General features: G+C 57.0%; 1 long non-coding RNA gene across 4 annotated transcripts in view; it reads right to left on the bottom strand.

Annotated features, from left to right (window-relative positions):
* Positions 1–14,789, bottom strand: part of LOC144321043 (uncharacterized) — a 30,355-nt gene that overhangs the window by 8,757 nt on the left and 6,809 nt on the right. For 2 of the 4 annotated variants that reach the window (XR_013386747.1, XR_013386749.1), the window contains exon 1: positions 12,011–14,082. This is a non-coding gene — a long non-coding RNA (uncharacterized LOC144321043). Of the gene's footprint in view, positions 1–12,010; positions 14,084–14,789 lie in introns of those variants that run through there. The other 2 variants (XR_013386748.1, XR_013386750.1) reach the window with 2 other exon arrangements.

Genomic DNA, 14,789 nt, shown 5'->3' with positions numbered 1-14,789 from the left:
GAGACACGGTGGCAGGGGCAGGGCAGGGAGGAAGGGAAAGGCACCCTTCGGGGTAAGGTGAGAGCAGGGGGGTTTCCCTGGCATGTTTGCCATGACCGAGCAGCCTCCGCTGGAGCTTGGGGTCCCAGTGGACCTCTGTCTTCAGGGACCAGGAAGAGGAGCCTGGAACCATTGCCACGAGCCTCTGACTTCCTTGGCCTTCCTTCTGTCTCACACGGGCCCCCTCCCCCTCCCGCCAGGCTGCCCTTGTTTGGGGGTCTTGGCAGCAAAGGAAGGGGAAGCTTTTCTCAGGAGCAGCTGCACCAATGCTGGTCCTTGAAGATGGCAAGAGGGAAGGGGTTTGGGGCCTGGAAACACTGGCTGCCGGCAGCCTGGAGCCTGGCGGTGAGGCCTACGCAGGTGGTAAACAGGAGGGAGGCGGCCTCCCCAGGGAGCCGTTGCCCAGGCCCCTGATGAAGCTGTTTTGCAGAAGGGAGCGCAGAGGGAGTGGAGGGAGCGGGAGGGAGCCGGAGCCTGTTCCACAGGGACGGCCTCGCTGGAGCCTGGGAGTCGGGGAGAGCCTGTGTGACCACGTGCACACACACCCCTGCATGGACCCTGCATACACCCTGCACACGTGCCCCCGTGCACACATTCCCTGCACACATGCAGCCCTCCAACCCCCAGAGTGCTGTGCAAGGCCACACGACAGGGCAGAAGATCTGGTTCAGCTCCCAGCCTCTCCACAGCTTGCCTCATGACTTTGGCATATCACCTAACCTCTCTGAGCCTCGGTTTCCCCATCTGCCAGGTGGAGCTAGGGCTCGTGCCCCTCTTCCTGGTTATCTTGACGCTTGACATAGTAGCTGCCCATGTGGTCAGTCATCCTTATTCCCCATTTAGTTAAGGAAACCACACCTTGGCGTGGGTCGGGAGAGCCCCAAGGACATGGGCCACGTCACAGGACCCGGACCTGAATCACACTCTGACCCCAGAGGTCTCGTGTACATATACTTGACACATCTGGCATCCACTCACGTGTGTAAGCACATACACACAGCGGTGACAATGGCCACCGTGTCCTTTACACACACTCACACTGAGCAAGTCACACGTCCCCGCCTCCCAACCATGTTCAGTTGCGAATTGGAATCTAGCTGTACCTCACATACAGTAGTTGCTTATCTAACAGGGACCCTGGGCACAGGGGACTTCCGGGCAGTTTGGGGCTTAGTGAGGCCCTCAAGGACCCAGTTCTTTCCATCTCTCCGCCCCATCCTCAGCGTTAACCTGGTGCCGCAGAGTTGCAGGATGGCTGCTGCGGCTCTGGACGTCATGTCTGCATTCCAGCACGAAAGGAGGAAAGGTGGCCTCGGCGAACTCTCCTTTCACACCTGTCTCTTTTATGAAGACATAGAAGCTCTCCCACTCCTGCCCCCACAGACTTTCCCTTATATTGTACAGCCTGGAACTGGGTCATTGGCCACCGAGAGCTACTGGGGAGGCGGGGAGGCCAGAATCCAGCACAGGGGCACGGGGCGGCAGCGAGGCAAGAGTCAGGCCCTGGGCCTCCCCGCACTCCGCCTGTTTTGAAGCAAAGCAGGACTCTGATGGCTCAAAGGAGGGCGGCAGGGCCCTGGGTGTCCCCCCGACCCAGGGGGCAGTGCGAGGACAGGAGAGCAGAAGGCACAGCAGTCAGAGCTCCCTGGGAAGGAAGGAGAGGGACCCCCCCCCAATTCCAGAGCAGTGGGCCCGTAAAGACAATAGGCGCAGCCGGGAGAGGAGAGGGCCGCTCACCCCACCGTGGCCACCCAGGCACCAGAGTCTTGGCCATAACGTCCCGTGTCCTCCAAGGCCGATATCTGGTGCCATGGCCTGTTTCTTCCTCCCAGGCCACATGCAGTGGCAGCAACCCGGGGGGCCTCACACCTCGCCGGCCCCCTCATCAAGACCTGCCACCCTGCAGGCATGGACCTCTCAATCCCTTTCCACTTTGGAAAAACGGCAAGTCACAGAGAAGCCCACATGCTGTGGTGTGACCGCTCCCCACGGCCGCCAGGCCTCCAGGCCCCCAGGCCCCCATGGCCCCCAACCCCAGGATTGCTTGGAGATGAGGAGCCCTGAGGTGGCAGCACTTGGTAAAGACGGTTGGTAGAGGTTGGCTGCCTACCTGGCACCTTCTGGATGGAAGGTGGGATGTCTGCCCTTCTGCTGACAGAGTCTGGGGACAGACAGTCATGGCTGAGCCCGGACGGGGGTGCTTGGTCCTCGGGATCCAACCTTCCCCCCTGGGGACCTGTGACAGGCCTTCTCCCAGAGGCTTCCCTGCCCCTGCGTGTCCTGGGAGCCCTGAGAGCCCTGGGAGCCCTGGGAGCTGAGGCCCTGGGAGCCCTGGGAGCCCTGGGAGCCCCGTGAGCCCTGGGAGCCCTGGGAGCACTGGGAGTCCTGGGAGCCCTGGTAGCCAGGGCTTAGGCCACGGCTTCCCTGCCCGCCCAGAGTGGCCTCTTGCTCCACTTGTGGCCCCTCAGACCCCGTCACAGCATCAAGTGTGACCAAATCTTTATGAACCAGAGTGTGAGATGGAAGCACAGGCTCCTGCGTGCGGGTCCCGGCCCCAGGGGGCTTGCTGGCAGCACCCCGGGCAGCTCTCTGTGCACCAGCGGTGCCCGCACGGGACCCTCCTGGCTGGCCCCCCTGCACCTCAAGAGGCACACCGTCTCTGGTGCCCTTCCGGCCTCCGTTCTGAGAACTCAGCTCCCCTACATGCCTCGGGTGTCAAGGATGGGGCGCTACATCTGGCGGCTGCCCCCCGAGACAGCCAGCGGTGAGCCAGGCAGGAGGCCCCGGCACCCGCGTCAGCAGCAGGCCCGCCCCGCGTGCAGGTGAGGAGGGCCACCTGTCCAAAAAGGTCACTGAGGTTTGTGTCACTCAGAGGATTCGCTTCTTTCCACCACTGCGACTTGCAGCCCAAAGCTGGGGGTGCGGGAGGTGCAAGGAGGCCTCCCGCGTCCGGGGCAGGCGGGCCCCGGCAGGGGGACTGGGAGTGCTCCCTGGGCCGTGTGTGCTCCCTGCCCCGGAACCTGGCCGGAGGTCCAGGGAGCGCTGGAGCTCCCGTTCACCGTCCCCAAGTACAGGCTCCGGCTGGGGCTCGGGAGACCCTGCCCCCAGGGGGAGTGTCCAGTCCTGGAGAGGGGCTGAGGGCCGCGGAGGTCACTCGGAAGCCCTGGTTCCCAACTGGGGCGATCGTGCCACCCCGGGGGAGGTGGGACACACCTGGGTGGCTGTGTCTGGCTGGGGTGCTCCGGGGCCAAGGGTGCTGCTAACCATACTTCAGGATATAGGACAAGCCCACCGCAGAGGATTAGCTGAGCCCCAAACATCAGCAGCGCACCTGTGGCCAACGAGGGACGTGGCCGGGGCTCGAGGCAGCTGGAGACAGGAGCGCAGGCTCTCCCATAACCATGCACTACCCTGGCGACACCCCGGGGTTCCTGATGGGGCTGCCGGGGGACGGCTCCGGGGTGGGAAAGCCTGCTGACCACAGGCCCTCACCAAGTCCCAGCAGGGGCCCAGGGACCAGCTCCCGGTGTGCACCACGGGGCGCCCAGGCTCTAGTGGGCTGGGGGAGACCCACGGAGGAGCTGGCCCGGTATGAGGCTCCACCTACCTCCCCAGCTGGTCCCCGCCAGGCTTCCCGGCTCAGAGCAGTGAGGACAAGGACAGAGTCACCGGGTCAGGGCCCGCGCCTGTCGCCAGCTCCCGCACACCCTGCTTCTGGCCTTCCGCCCACCGCGGCCTGGCCTCCTCTACTTTTCTCACCCCCGCCCCCGTCCCCCGCCGCCTGGACCCCCTCCTCCAGGATCCTGACCCCCCCAGCAGTGTCCTCCGGCCTGACCCTGTGGCCGCCCTCGATGGAGCCTCCCCTCCGCCCCCCTCAGGACTGACCACACCTTTCCTGTCCCCCCCACACCCACCCCGAGAATCCTGATTGAAGTCACTCCACGCGCTGGGCCACTCCCAGACGCAGCGCGTCAGGACACGTTTCCATTCAGCCCTCGGTCCTTTGAACGATCACGAACCACAACAAAACCCAGCTTTGATGAACTCGTTGCAAACAACCCTACACTTGTTTGTGCATATTTTAGTTTCAATAATGCAAAAGGGGACAAAGAAGAAAATGCAGGCTATGGCAGGAGGACAGTCCTGCGAGGACCCTGGCGGATATCCCCACACACGGATCCCCCCCCAAACCACACGGAAACCCCATCTCTTGGTATCAGGTGGTGTCACATGACCCCCTTTGTGCCGCGTCAATGTAGCGTGAGGAACTTTCCATGTCCGTAGGGTCATGTCCACCGTCCCCGATCTGCCTGCCGGGCAGTATTCCATCGGACAGGTGGAGTATAATCTAGCTTCCTCTGTTCCCTATTCATGGACATTTACGTGATTTCTAATTTTTTTGTCTTCACAATGCTCTGATGATTGTGTGTCACCCTTTGCTCGCTTGTCTGATTATTTGCTTAGAGCTGGATCTCGCGGGCACGTTTAAAAGTGGGCCACACGCTTCCAAATGGGCCTTTGGAAAAGTTGAGCCAACTTATGCTTTGAACCAATGGCAACAATACAAATAAATAACTACCGTGTATTCAGCACCTTTTCCTGCCCGGCACTGTCCTGAGCACTTTCTACATATGACATATTTAATCCCCCCACCCCCGCCCCCCGCGAACCTGCCCGGTGGCTGCTGTCGTTCCCACCGTACAGATGAGGAAGGTGAGGCCCCCGGGGAAATTTAGGCGGCTGCTCAGAGTCAGTAAGCAGCAGAGCATTGGCATCTGAAGGCACCCACTTCCCCCACTGCTGTGCACACTCAGACAAACATTCCTAATCTTTTGATCTAATGGGAAGGGGGCAAAAAAAAAAAAAATCTCAGTGTTTCTTTTATTTCCATTTCTGTTACTGGTAAAGTTGTGTTTTCTTTTTCCCCCAGTTGCTCATCAGCCATTCTTTTATGAGTTACTTCTTCACTGCTTTTCTCATTTTTCAACCAGGCCATTCATCCTGTTATTGATTTGTGGTGACACTTTACATATTCCAGTCATTAGCCCTGTGTCTTCACTTGCCTTATGCCCCGTTTAGACAGTGAGGGTCTATGGGGAGAGGGTGTGTGGGCCACCCCGCCCACCCCCGCCTCCCCTGGTGCCTGGCACGGGGCAGGCTTCCAGAAGAGGGAGTCCTCATCGTTCAAAGGGAGCGCTGGGAGTTCCTGGTGCTCTACGGATCACAACCCAACTATCATTGACTCTTAGCTCCTTGTCGGCCTCTTGGCCTGAAGGAAGCATTTCCGTCTGTCTGGCCTGGGGCACGTCCCATAGGATGAGGTGCCCAGGGCAGGTGGGACAGGTGGGCTCTTGAAGTCCCTGACGGTGATGACACAGAGGCTGGAGGCAGCTTCCTAATGTGCTCTGCAGGGTTCCAGGGTCCAGACTGACTGGAAGCCCCTGCTTCCTGGGTGCAGGAAGCTCCATCCCTGCTCCATCCCTGACCCCTCTGGCCACTTCCTGCCCTGGAGGACCCAGCCCCGGCGATACCCCGGGAACCCCCACACTGCAGGTCCTGCAGTCGCCCTGTCCCCTAGCAGGTGGCCCCGAGCCAGGCCACCCTGCCTCTCCGAGTGTTCTCAGCCTCAGTACTCCCAGCTGCAGTGCTCCCAGCCTCAGTGCTCCCAGCCTCAGCGCTCCCAGCCTCAGCACTGCCAGCTGCAGTGCTTGCAGCCTCAATGCTCCCAGCCTCAGAGCTCCCAGTAGTAGTGCTCCCAGCCACAGCACTCCCAGCCTGAGTGCTCCCAGCCACAATGCTCCTGGCCTTAGTGCTCCCAGCTGCACAGCACTCCCAGCCTCAGTGCTCCCAGCCACACAGCGCTCCCAGCCTCAGTGCTCCTAGCCTCAGAGCTCCCAGCAGTAGTGCTCCCAGCCTCAGTGCTCCCAGCCCGGGCTGAGCTCAGGGAGGGAGCAGAGGGAGGGCACGGGCGGCACAAGGGCCCCTTTGTGCCCGTTGCTAAGGGCCTGGCTGTATTTACTCAGCCTGGGTAAACAGGAGGTGCCTGGAGGCCCTCTCTGTTATGACAACCTACAGAGCATTTTCTTTCCTTCCTGAGGCTGCTGACCCTGGCGGCTCCAGGGGGGTTCCCCACCTCGGAGGGGCTTCCCCAGGACCCAGCGGGATGTCTTCGCATGCAGGGGCAGGGCTGGAGGACACAAGAGGGCTCACTCAGCACCCCCCACCAAGGCTCCGCTGGAGACACTGAGGCCCCGGGCAGGAATGGGGAGATGAGGCGGGGTGGGGGTCTCTGGCCCCAGGTCACAGAGCAGGGGCTGGCTGAGACGGACCTGGCGGGGGGTCGTCTTCTGCATGGGGCTCATGTGGGAGGCGTCCACCTGCCCCTCGAACACCGGTCGTCACCACCTCCTGCCAGCCCTCGGGGAGGTGGGGGAGTCGGGGTGGGGGAGGCCGCCCAGCCCCGCGCCCAGAAGTCCTCAGCACCAGGCCCGGAAGGTGGAAAACCTCCCAAACTGTAGGCGTTTTGAAAGGTCTCACTGTCTTACCCAACCCTTAACAAGACAGGGTTAAGGAAGTCGTGGACTCGTTTCTAGTGCTTGCGATTCGTCAATAATCGCCCTTAACGCCCGTCCCAGGGCCAGAGCACAGGTACAGGATCCCTTTCCTGCAGACACGCGCCAGGGCCGAGGAGGTGCATCCAGTGAGGGCTCCCTCCCTGGCGGCTTGAGCCCCGAGGGTATCTCCGTCCTGCCCACGGCAGTCGCCTCCTTTGCAGAGTGTCAGAGGGCTACCTTGGAGCCCTCGGTGCATGACAGGCCTCCTGCGACCGGCCTGGCCCAAGGTGGCCAGCAGCCAGGGCTCCCGTGTGACCTTCAGCCAGTGCCACCCTCCCTGGCTCCCTTCCTTGAGGAGAAGGACAAACTGTGCTCTGGGCTCTGCCTCTCTTGCCCCGAGGTCCCCATCAGGCCTCCCCTCACACGGAGGACCCAGAAGGGCCAGGGGTGGGAATTGGGGGATCAGAAACTGATTTCCAGGGATATGTGTGACTCCCGGGCAGGTGTCCAATGGGCTTCTGCCAGGCCAGGTGCTCCTCCTGGCCCGAGCCCCAGCCACCCCTCCTGCCCACACCCCAAGCTCCACAAACAAAGGCCCTGTGTACCTTGGCCGGCGGGACACTCACACGGGGAATCCTTTAGGGAACAGAGTGGATTTCCTCAAAGGTGGGGGTGGGCCATCCTGGGGAGGCCTTCTGACCCAGGATCACCCTTCTCTGGCAAAGAGCCCACAGCTCAGGGCCAGGCCCTGGGGTTGCTGTGAGCCTGGCCAAGTGTTCATCAAAGGGCCCAGGCAAGGCTCTACCCTCACAGGAGGAGGTCTGGGCACATGACCCCACCTGAGGATGACACACTTGGGCTGCCCCTCCCCACCCCCCAGGGCAGCCAGCCCTGCACTCAAAGGCTCCTCCCTGGCCCTGCTCTTACATCCCTTCCACCTCAGAATGTTGCTCCAGCACAGTGGTATCAGCACAGACTTCTGAGCCAGCCTTGGCCAGATGGCAGACAGCAAGGAGGGAAAGCCGGATTTGGGGTATTGGACTCCTCCCTGTACCGGCACTGTGCCTCCGCCGAGCTGGCCATTACTGTCCTCACTTACAGATGGAGAAACCGAGGCTCACCAGGTCCTGGGTGGCATAGGAGAGAACTTACAGTGTGCCTTCTGGTGGGCCTAGGACCACTTTGTGCCTGTGCTCCCATGCTGCTCTCAGAAAGAAGCAAAGAGCTCCACTGTGCCCATTAGCCACATGACCTGGGCATGTTACCCCACTGCTCCGGGTCCCAGGTTAATGACTCGTACCCCTGTTCTAAAGGTGGTGCAGTAGGTGCATTCATGCATCTTGAGCGCTGGGAATAGCCACGGTGTATCAACACCGTTACGCAAGCTTACTGGACGATGACAATGAGCGTGACAAAGATTACAAGATGAAACTCTCGGGGAAAGTAAAACATCTCAGGTCTGTGGAATCCAAACATTTTTCTAGCTGAGGTCCCTCCGGGGATCTAGGATTCTGGGAAGTGGGGCAGTTGGTCATCCTCTCAGTTTGTGCCGCCTGCAATGGTCTGGGCTGGGCTGGCCCCTGGGCCACTGTCTCAAAATTCTCCAAAGGCCAGGGGAGCTAAGAGCACCCTTCCTTGGCCTGCCCCTGACCCTACCTCAGCCTGGGTGGGACGCTAGCTGGGGGCACCTGGAGACGTGAGGTCATACATCGGTCAACATCTGCCCCATTGACGCAGGTTGGTTTCTCCTCTACAGTCCTGCACTGGGCGTGGAGCCTCTAACAGGGGACACAGCAGAGGGGCCCAGGCCTCAAGGTGCTTGAAAGTGACAGGCAAGCAAACCTGTACATCATCACCATGGGATTTCTTTGGGGGAGGAGGTAAGAGATTATGGTTCCAGAGAAGAGGGAGACCAACTTCAAGGCAGCCCCAGAGCAAGGCAGAAGCACCCAGTGCCCCCAGGTTGGTACTACTATGCCCATTTCAGAGATGACAAAAGTGAGGCTGAAAGAGGTAAAGGGACCTGCCCAAGGTCACACAGCTAGTAAGGGGCAGAGTCACATCCTCCAAGCCCTCCGAGGGTTCGTGTTGCTTCCAGCAACCAAGCCTTGATCCATTTGACCCTGGGTCAAAGGCCAAATTGTGACACCTCCTCCTTTCCTGGAACCTTCCTTCTGTTTTGTCTGGGGGAAACAAGAAAAGAAGGAGAGGTCTGCAAAGGCAGAGAAGGGGAGCTTATTCTGATTTGCAAGCCCAGGAAGGAAGTCCCAGGGGGATCCGGCTTTGTGGCCCTAAGTTTACTCCCTACACTGTCTCTCCAGAGGTGTAGGGGGCAGCGAAGAGAGGACGAAGCCCCAGGAAGGTGGAGTGTGCACTTGCAAGCACGACATGAGGCAGGGTACGGTCAGCCTGGAGCAGCGCAGGAGTAGGGACACGGGGCTGCCTGGGCTTTGGCCCCATGGCCTTAGCGAGTCCCATAACCAGGGTGACAACTCCCATGGACTGCAAGCCTACACCGTGCCAGGCACCATGAAGAACACATTTTACACGTCACCTCACTGATCCCCATGGTCGCTCCAGAAAGACTATGTCCCCGAGATCACAGAGGGTAAGGGACTTAGCCGAAGTCCCAAAGTGAATGAAAACCCGGGTCTGGTTTACTCTGGAGCCTGTATTCTCCGCCCTAGCCCTGGCCTGGCTCTGAGCACGTTTGGCACATGCAGCGGAACCTGCCCCCACCTGGGCCAGGATGACTCTGGAAGAAGAAAAGAAGTGGAACTGGGTGCTCGTAGAATAGGCCAGACTTTCAGGAAAACACCTGTTTTGTGGGCTCTCTGGGGGTCACTGGCTGGGACCACAATGCTGAACCACATCCTGCATGGGCACTGGGACATTTGTCGGGTGAAATCTGAATGGAACAGGCACTGCCAATCGTCTTGGAAAGAACGTTCATGAACAGGATGTGTCGGGGGGGTAGCAGCGAGAGGGATGGAAGGATATTCTCCTCTTCTTGGCCTCACGCTTTTAGCCCTGGGGCCTAATGGGGCCTAACCGGGCCTCGGTGATGGATGAGCTTTCCTGGATCAAACGGAGGCAGCTGGGAGTTAAAAGCAAACTTGTGCCTCTGTCGCCCACCACAGGTGTTACTGGGGCACCAGTAACAAGAACAATGACTAAGAAAAAAAAAGAACAATGACCAAGGAGCCCTCAGCCTCCATGCAGGGGCATCTTTCTGGTCGCCCTAGGGTTGGGGGGGCACCCACCTGGGGAGAGCCATGTCCTCGTGCCTTCCGAGGCCTGAAGAGCATTGGCAGGGAGCCCTGCAGTCTTGACAGGCTCCAGAGAAGAGGGCAGACCCTACCTCATTGCCTCAGGGCAAGCTTCCAGAGAGTGCAAGAGGTAGCCACGGTCCGGGAAAACGTGTGGAATCAGCAGGACCCCTGTGAGGGGGCTGGTCTCCAGCCAGGGATCAGCACCAAGTGGGGTCCCAGAACGGAGGTGAGCACGAGGGGGTCAGAAACGCCACGCCAGCTTGCTGTCCCTGGATGTTCTTTAGCTAACAAATCACCCCCAACACTTAGTGGCTGCCAACAATAACGTTTTACGACGACACCCCACAGTTCTGGGGGTCGACCCGTTGTTGTGTGGTTGCAGCGACTGGGGCCGGAGCTGGTTTTGAAGACTTCTGCGTGCCTGTGTCTGGTGCTCGAGGCTGCCCACCAGCTGGCATCTCCGCAGGGCCACGGGCTGCAGCATCCACCTGTGGCCTCTGTGTGGCTTGGGCTTCCTCACACCATGGAGGCTGGCTTCCAAGGGTGGACAGCCCAAGAGAACCGGACAGAGCTCTGTCGCTTTCTTCCGACCCAATCTCTGAAGCCACATAACGTCACCTCTGACACGGTCACGGGCCTGCCAAGATTCAAGGTGGGGAGAGACCCCTGCCACACAAAAGGGTGAGGGTCGGGATCACACCATAAGAAGAGCGGGGTTGGCAGAGGGAGGTGTGGTGGCACCATCTTTGTGAGAGACAAGCTGCCATCTTCAGTAACTGTTGAGTGCCGACTGCGAATCAGTAGTGACCCCGCAGCGACAGCTCCTGCCTCGCGGAGCCACCATGCTGGTTGGGGAGTACAGCCGAATCGGTGAACTAAATAAACAGGCCAACCAGATAAATAGGTAAACTCAATGGCCTATCAAGTAGGGGTATGTGCTGAGGGGGACAGTAGCATAGGGTGGGGGACTGGGGTTGCAGGCCAGAGGTGACATACAGGTCAGTTGGCCGTATGAACATGGCTGTGGGAAGGTCCAGAGACAGAATTCCAGGAAACACATCAGGCAAAGCAGAGGCATGTGGGGCAGGGGGTCTGGGGTGCAGGAAGCACCCCAGGGCCCACAGGGCAGCAGTGGACAGAGAGGGAGAAGCTTGGGAGGCAGTAGGAGCAGGATGTGCTGAGCTGTTGGTCTGTCTCTGTGGGGCCTTGGGCTTCTGCTCTGAGCAAAGCGGGGGCCAGGGGTGGGGAAATGGAGAGTTTTGAGCAGAAGCAGAGGAATTTCAACTCCAAGAGCAGGAATTGGGCATTGAAGAGCACTCAACCCAATTCTCCTATGCCTCAGCCTTTGCTTGCATGCCCTTAATGATGGCGAACTCACCCTTTTGTTATTGATGGAGTTTGTCTTGTCATGAATGAAAATGAAGCCCTGGTCACTTGCCCTCATTATGGCCGGCCTCTGAGACCACTAAGTGGTCCCTCTTCCATCCCTTGACCTTTTAAGGGGGGGATGTCAAACCCTCTGAGTCTTCTCCATGTTGAACCTCAGGCAATTCTCCCACTAAGGTACATATACCTCAGCCTCTTCACCATATGGGTCATTTATGTGTGTCCTTCTTCTACAGACAGATTGACAAAATATAGCCCAACGGCTAAATCAGGCCCTCGGTCTGCTTTTGTAAATAAAGTTATCAGAACACAACCACACTCACTTGTTTACCATGGCCCATAGCTACTTTGTGCAGAGCTGAGTTGCCACCCCAGACACTGTACCACCCATGATGTTCCAATATTTAGTATTTGGCCCTTTATAGGGAAACCGGTCTGACCCCTGTCCTAAAGGTGTGTGTGCCTCAAGTCTTGCTCTGGCTCCAGTGCTGAAAAGAGATCACCAGGGTCAAGGAGAGACACAAGGAAGCCCAAAGAAGGGTGGACTCTGAAGCAGTAAAGAGCATTCCAAAGCACAGGATTATCATACTTTTCTATATATTTGTCCAACTCAAACATTAATTTACACAAACATAATATTTCAAAATTAGAATTCCTATCTAGTTCTCCGCAAAGGTTTCTAGGACATCTCTGGTTGAACAAATACAGATTTCTGTGTGTTCTTTCGTGACGTAGCAGCGCCAGAGCCCCAAACCTTACCTCGAGTCCCTCCGCTCGGCCTGTTAGGGGCGCAGCTGTTGAGCACAGAGCCGGGTGGTATCCTGAAGTGCAATTAAAAACCACAGATTCTTAACTCTGACACATAACAACATTAAAAACCGCAGCGGGCGTGAGGCCCACAAAGGGCTGAGTGTCTGAGGCTGACCGGCAGGGACCGGCCAACCACGTCTGCACCAAAGAAAGCGAGAAAGCCCACACCCCACCAGCCGGGCCGGCCTCCCTAGGAAACTTGGACTCTCCCTGGATTTTCCAAAGCAGAGGTTTTTTTTTTTTTTTTTTTTTTTTTCAGTCTCTATGGTCATGAACCATGAAAAGAAAGCCCTGAATTGTTTCCCAGGGAAGAAAGGAGAAAAAGAAAACACTAAAACCATTGCTGGTTCAAAAATCTGCTTTCGTTCTTCGGCTGCCGTAAAGAAAACGAACATGCAGCAGAACTTAAAAAATTAGAGAGGGAGGCTAAAGAGGCGAAGTCTTTACCTCTCATTGATAGTACCTTCCAGAATCTGCACCCTTGGGTAGTTGAATGGTGTGACCTCACTTGGCCTTTTGTGCTGGGTTCTGGGTCAGGGTCTGCAGAGGAGAAACTCCAAGCACCCCCACTCCAGTGAGAGGGGAAGGTGGAAGAGTTAGGGGAGTAACCGCCGGGTGTCCCTGGCTGGGGCTTTGCATGGAAGGGGACTAGAGAAAGGAGCAAGGCTCCCAGGCCCAGGCCCCCTTGGTCACTGCCACCCACGATGGGATGCAGGGATACAGGGCAATGTATGGGTAGCACAGGTGTCCGAGCATCTTCTGGAAGCTTCAATAATGAAATCCATGGGTAAAGAGCTTGGAGAGAGAGGTGAGTGTTACCAAGGGAACAAGGCTGAGGACACAGATAGAGGTTCAGCCTTTGGACCTTGACCGCAGAGGACGGGTAGGGAATGGAGAAGAGGGACCATGGATGCCTCCATGCTCAGACCCTGTCCTGGGTTGGATGAGGGGTGCTCTGACCTGCAGCTCACCTTCCCTGAGCGTTTTCTGGGCACCCAGACCGCTCTCTGCTACTCCCCCAAACCTTTTCTACGCCATGGCCCTGGCAGGAGGCCAGGAAGCTGGCACTGCACCAGATCCTCTTCCTGCCACTCAGGAATGTGCCCAGGGTCATGTTCAGTGTGGAAAAGCAGCTGCCTCGGTCTGGCCTCCCCAGCCTCAACCCCAGGTTGAGATCATTTCCTTTTCTCATTTGTTCCATAAAAAAAAAAAAAAAATCTCTCCCCCAGTTGGTGGATAGGCAGGGCCTGCTCAGAATGAGCCTCTGGGGAGAAGCTTCGAGCAAATCAAAGAGTAGAATGCAGAGCTCTGGAGGGAGCTGGAAGCGCTGAGTTCCAGTCAGATACCTCGGGAGCTGGCTCTGACCTAGGCGGGCTGCCCACGCCCTCTGAGCCCCACTTCCTCTGACACTCCCTTGAACATACTGAGCCTAATGATCTCTAGCATTCTTGGTTTTCTTAACAACCACAAGTAGATGATTAGCTTATTGCCTATGGTCGAAATGTGCAGTGTAAATGTCCCATGCCGGGGCCAACTGGGAGCCCAGGATGCCTAGTGAGAAAGCTGACCAGCTCAAGTGGCGCCAAACTCTTACATCTCTCCATGAATCACAGCTAAGTATTGATCGTTTCACCTAACCACACTTCCATTCTTCCTCCTATCTTCCTTTACATTCTTCCATCCTTTTATCCCTTTTTATCTTTTTATCTACTCAACCATCCACCCATCCACCCATCCATCCACTCATCTATCCATCCGCCCATCCTTCCATCCATCCATCCACCTATCCATCCATCCATCTGTCCACCTATCCATCCATCCCTCCATCCCTCCATCCATCCCTCCATCCCTCCCTCCATCCTCTATCAACCATCCATTCACCCATCCATCCACTCATCTATCCATCCACCCATCCCTCCATCCTTTATCAACCATCCATTCTTCCACCCATCATCCATTTCACACTTTTTTACTTCCATCCATCCATTCCATCCAACTACTCTTTTATCTTTTCATGCTTTCTCTCTTCCTTCCTCTCTTTCATCTCTCTACTCTTCCTTCTAAGCATCCAAACTTGACTCTTTCCCTCCCTCCCTCCCTGCCTCCCTCCTTCCCTCCCTCCATCTACCCATCCTTTAACTTTATCCTTCCTTCCTCCCACCCAGCTGTCCATCCTTCATTTCATCCTTGTTCCTTCAATATATCTACCCATCCACATTTCCTCTTTTCCCTCCTTCCATCTATCCATCTATCCAATCATTCTTTCTTCCATCCTTCCATTTATCCGCTCATTTTCCTATCCTTCAATACATTCATAGATTACATATTTATGAACAGCTACTTAAACTAGACACTGTTTACATTTTAATATTCATATATATTCATGTTCAATCTGAACAAACCATGTGACTATTCTAGGAATACTTCTTCGGGATCAGAAACTTCCAAATACTTGAGGAACAATATGAGAAATGGGACATAAATTGTGTTCACAATAAGTTGTACAAATCTGAGAAGAAATTATACAATTCTGGGGTGGTCAGGATGGGTTTACTAGGACTTTGTGAGGGATTTGAGAGATGAATGTTTATCATACAGAGGAGGGAGGCCAAAGGAATGGAACATGCAAAGGTACAGAGGCATGACAACAGCATGGTGGTTCCTGAAACACAAGGGGAATGTTATGAAATAAGAAGGAGAGAGAGGAAGTGGGACATATGCAGGATTC

Source organism: Canis aureus, chromosome 9 (assembly GCF_053574225.1).
Source record: "Canis aureus isolate CA01 chromosome 9, VMU_Caureus_v.1.0, whole genome shotgun sequence".
NCBI lineage: Eukaryota > Metazoa > Chordata > Mammalia > Carnivora > Canidae > Canis > Canis aureus.
Note: the sequence above shows the minus strand (reverse complement) of the source record. Positions and strands in the feature narration are given on the sequence as shown.